This window comes from Passer montanus, unplaced genomic scaffold, assembly GCF_014805655.1.
Source record: "Passer montanus isolate IOZ18808 unplaced genomic scaffold, ASM1480565v1 scaffold36, whole genome shotgun sequence".
NCBI classification, from domain to species: domain Eukaryota; kingdom Metazoa; phylum Chordata; class Aves; order Passeriformes; family Passeridae; genus Passer; species Passer montanus.
Genome location: NW_024368374.1, coordinates 7,497,859 through 7,503,252, shown reverse-complemented (window position 1 = coordinate 7,503,252; position 5,394 = coordinate 7,497,859). Strand labels below are relative to the sequence as shown.

Here is a 5,394-nt window from a genome sequence, read left to right as displayed (position 1 = left end):
TTTGTTTCCTTGAAGCATGGTAGACACCTTGGCATAACGTAGCAGCACATAATGGTTTGTGGGTTTTGAAAAGGTGCAGGCCATATTGTGCTGCCTCAAAAATACAAGGATTTCATCACCCTGAAGAGACATACCACTTATGTATTAGTCATTCTTATGATGCTGATGTCTGTCATACTTTAGCAGCACGTAAATATTGGTGTTAAGACTGTAAATATCTCCAGTATTAACTGTGCTGCTGAAGTAAGGCTAGCCACTTCTGCACGTGAGTCGTGGAACAGGACATTGCATGTATTCCCTATGCCTTTTTGTTGCTATGAGTTTATATATTGTTTGTATGTGAACACTTTCTTAGCTTTTTTGTATTTTCATTTATTCAGAAATTATATTTAGAGCTTCATAGTATCTGATGGTAACAGAATAGACATATATATAATTTTGCTTTGGTTTATATGAAAACTGAACTTTCTAAAGGAGCTGTCTCAAGCTACACCTGTCTAACAATGCTTTGGTAAGTGTGTTTATATAATTAGAAACTATAAAAACTATGTTGGTTTAAACGTCAACACATTTCTTTATTAAAATGCTTAAAATTGTGTTCATTTTTACAATCTTTTTCTAAATTAGTGGAGCTGGGAAGTATTTGGTCATGCTTTTAACAAAGAGAGCTCATATATAAAAAGTGCCTTCCAGTTTTTTTAACAAAACTTATTAACCACTTCATTTCTTAAACCACTGGGCTATAGACAGGTAACAGTTTTATGGTTAGAAGTTTAAACTGCATATCTCACTGTGAATTAACTAAATTTTTTTCTCACCTTCCACTAAGATTTTTCTCTTGTAGGAGAATCTTTCATTGAGATGATTGAAGTTGCTGCAATGAGAATGAAAATTACTTGGGCTCCTTTCCTTTTAAAAGCTGTATGCGAGAACTGTGTGGTGAGTCAAATGTAGACTAATGGTTATGTAAATGTCACTAATTTTAGATACAGATCTGAAAGTGTGTTTCCTTTTAAGATTTTATTTTCTTCACTATCATGACTCAGTATCACTTGCTAATCTAATTTTATTAACCCTGTTGTATTTCACCATTTAAAATACACATACCTATTCAAATAGGTGATCACAGAGTCAAGTTAATATATCGTATAGATGTTTTAAAAGGAGGAAAATAAGCTTATCTGCACTCCAGATTTGTTTTGATTTTAGCCTTCACAGAACTGCTACTGGGGCAGTTGCACAGGTACAAACATGATGTAGATGAGTATGAATCCAAGCTGTTATAATTCATCAGTTGGCATTATTTGACCATATTTCAGAATTTCAGACTGGTAAAAATCACACTCTCATTTTCTACTACTGCTATGAATTTGAACTGGCAAAATTACTAACAGCTAAAATTTCCAATTTAGTTCAGACCTCAGCAGTTCTCAACAGCACAGCTATGCAGAATTAGATAGCCTGCAGTTTTTCATAAAGAACATTTGTGTGCACATTTACCTACTACATTTCTCTTAAGATACATGACCAAAATGAGGTTGACTACTTAAAAAAAAATCCTATCTGGCTCAAAGTTGGATAGCTTTCTCATTGACTTTATTTAGGTAGCACTATGTAACTGCTAAATATTGAAGACCTGCACATACACTTCAGCCAACTGAAGACTTAGAAATGCTTGGAAAGACCTTAAAGGTCTCTGCTTTTTTTCATCATGCTGCAGACTAGTGCTTCAAGGAGGCCCATCCATCCAGTTGCTCTTGCAGATCTAGTATTTTAATGTACCCAGGATTTTTCCCAGAGACTTCCATAAGTAGATGTGAATCTAAAGAGCTCAGAGACTTGAGAGTGTGCAACAAATTGCTCTATTTGCATGGCTTTGTCAAAGTCCAGTGGCCAAACTGTTCCTGACTACTTCATTGTGCTCATGTTGGCCTTTGTGTCAAGAGTGAAAAAGACTGTGCTTCCTTCTGGTTCACCATGCAAACTCCTATCACTGGCACAAGGGCAGGAAATAGCAGGGAGCAGGAAGAAGCAGAAGGGCAAAGGTTGGAGCGCCTTGTTCGGTGGCCCTAGCAGCATAGAATAGTTCAGTGACATGGTGAAAACACAGTTTGAGCGTTTGCAGAACCAGAGTTCAGCTGAGGAACCAAAGTTCCTGTCTGGATATGAAAACTGCTTCAAGTGCTTATGAAGGCCTACTCAAATTATTCAGTTTCTAAACCTTTGAAAAGGATGTTACATTTCTCACGTGTTTCACAGGTGGCTTAACATTAGTTATATTTTCCAGAGGTTTGCCTGTATGGGTGGTGCCAGAGACTGTGGCTGGATCAAATTCACTTCATGTTGCAGCTCTGAGGTCCTAAGGACTGTGCCTGATGTAAGAAAGAAAGGCTCACTGTTTTCAGTTCAGGCGCTTATTTTCTGCTAGGCTTAGGAACTGTATGGGAAAAAGATGTTTAATTCACATAAAAAGGCAAGAAGAGATAGGCCTGCTTGAAAATAAACTGAGCTAATAGCTGTATATGAGTGAAGACAGCTAGTCTAAAAGTGCAATGTTAAAAGGTTGGCTGAGAACAGATACAGGAAGGACAGATCTGATGAACTGGAAAATCAGAAGGATTGAAATACATTGGGCAAAGATTTGGGGGTGGGTTTGTTTATTGAAATTGGAAGAAGCAGCAGCCTGACAGAGGGGATCTGGCTTGAGGCAAAGAGAACAAGTCAGGCTCAGGGAAAGAGGCTTGCACTCCTCAGACGATTCCTAACATTTCACTGGCGCGCTCTGCGCTTCACATCCAGAAGGGAATACAGACTGTTAAGTAGCAGCTTTTGCTCTCATATGGGAAATCACCCCCCAACCCCGTTGTATTCCACAGAGAAGAGAGTAAGCCTATTAGTACCCTCAGCTACTTCATGAATTTTGGTCCTGAAAAGAAATCTCCAAGTAAGAGTAGTTGAGGTTGTCAGGGAGATCTCTAGTTCAAACTGAGTGGTTTCTTTAAGGCTATGTCCAGTCAATTTTGAATATATTCAAGGATGGAGACTCTGCAGCCTGTTCTGTTCAGCTGGACTTTCATGCACTTCATTTCTTACCCATGGCCTCTTGTCCTGTTTCTGGACAGAGAAGAGCCTGGCTATGTCTTCTTTACTCTGCCGTGCCCCCACCAGCAGGCATTTCGAAACATTGCTGAGATCACACAAACACAAGCCCTTTCTTCTCCAGGCTGGAGTCTCAGCTCACTCAGCCTTTCTTCATGTGAAAGATTCTTCAGTTCTCTCATCGTCTTTGTGGAAGTACATAAAATGCTTCATCTAATAAGGGGAATTAGAAGTCAAAGGAGGAAATGTTTTTTGAGGGGGAAAAAAAACAAAGCACAAGATAATAACTGTAAAAAGAACAAGAAGATCACAAAATGAAACATTAAGAAGTTAGATAACTCCTGCTTTAGGATTCTGCAATCTTCATTTGCCCCCTTGTGTCAGTATACCATGAAGCAATCTTCATGATCACACAGAATGTTTAATCTATTGGTATGTGGTGTTTATTTTTCTGCCTTTATTCTTGCGTGATGCTGGACAAGTAACCAGGCCATTGTTTCTGAAGCACGTATATCGTGCTTTACTTTAGAGGTGTCTGATTTAGGACTCACATCTGAAAAAAACACTGCTGGTTCACATTGAGCTTCTTAGGAGTTGTCATTTGAATTAAAATGCTCTGTGAAGTTATGTCTGCTGACAGTCTCCTCACTTCTTAAAGAGAGCTTCAAACTGTTGCATACTATAATAGTTTCTACACCTCAGTATCACATTTAAAGTAGGTAATGGACACATACCTTGAAGGCCTGTTTTACCTACTTTTGTTTAGTAGCTGTACTACAGTAATGCCTCATGGAATTTTCTATGGCATTTATTAATTCTGATTTCAGAGGAAGAGGTGAGTACTGTGCATCTTTTAAAGACCAGATCTGCAATCAACTTTCCTTGTTACCAGCTCAGGCTGAGAAGCAGAGTTTCTGTGCTGTTTGTTCATGGTCTATTTCTGCAGTCCTGTGAACTCCAAAATACTCAGATTTGCGTCCTGTCTTTTCCCTGTTTAATTTTGCAAATATAATTCATTATTAAACGCCTGTGTGTGCCATTTTTTGCTTGTCATTTTTTTTAAGTAACATCATCAACATTGTGCAAAATGTTCTATGTAGTGAAGGTATACACGTTTGAACTTCAGCATATTTGACAATAAATTTACATGTGAAGATCTATTTTACAGAAAGAATGAGCTATTCAAATTGCAACAATTTCTTAATGTACAGTGGTAAGCACTGCATCTCCAAAAATATGAAGTTACTTATACCTACGTATTTAGGACTTCTACCACCATTTTCTTCAAAATGTGCCTATGGCACACTTTGGTAAATGAGAGTTGTCTGTATTAGAAATTTGGATACAGTGATCTGAAAATGTTTCAGCTTTTCCCTTAGTCATGGTATCTTGAGTATTGGAGAAAATCTCTTCTAACCAGGTAGCATTAGCAGTAATAGTTGAATTGAAGTGTTTAGACTCCCTTTATCTTCATTGTAACCTATTGTCACAGAAGTCAAAAGAAGTTATAGAAATGTGCCCAAAATGGTGAGCTGCTATTGTACCAGTTTAACAGCAGCAGCAATTCTTCATGTAAAACACAAACAAAACATTTAAAATGTATTTGTAGGAAAACTTATGTCTGAGAGATCTGTGAATCTCCTTGCTAAGGTGGCAGTTGTAAGTGTATCGAAATAAAATATTTAAATATAAAGAGAAATAAGAAAAAATGCTGGAAAAATGCAATGGCATGAGTGACATTACTCATCTTTCTGTGAGGGGGATAATAATCATGGGAGTACTTTTTTTCACTCTAAATAGTATATTTCTGTTAGAAGCTATTTAATGGTTGTCAGGTGCAATTCTTTTTTTTTCCCATGTTTTATTCACTTATAATTAATAGCTCTGTATTTGTTAATAAATAAAATTAAATTTCTTATATTGCTTCTGCCTCTTAATGTAAGATTTGAACTTTTATGTTCAAAAGTTCTGAAATGACATTAATTATAGCAGCATTTATCTACTTTGGATCTTCAGTCTAAAGTATACAGTGCATAGAAAGTGAAGGCTTAGTTTCTCTTGAGAGACAGGAATAATATGTCCATAGTGTTTTCTTCTGCTCTTTATAGCCATAGGAGTCAGACATGGATAGAAAGCTTCTGATTTCCCTATGTTTCTGCGGGGTGAGTATGTGGCTTTATTGCCCATAAAAGAACCTTCTGTTAGCAGGTTTTATACTTTTAAGTGGTTTTAAAAGTAAAACATTTTGGAATTTCTCAACAAATACTAAAAAAACCCTTAAGTATTATAAAATTT

General features: G+C 36.9%; 1 long non-coding RNA gene across 1 annotated transcript; it reads left to right on the top strand.

The window, feature by feature from the left end:
- Positions 1-269: 269 nt before the first annotated feature.
- Positions 270-5,017, top strand: LOC120505856. The gene is made up of 2 exons (XR_005628360.1): positions 270-939; positions 3,927-5,017. It is a non-coding gene; the product is annotated as an uncharacterized LOC120505856 (long non-coding RNA).
- The last annotated feature ends 377 nt before the right edge of the window (positions 5,018-5,394 follow it).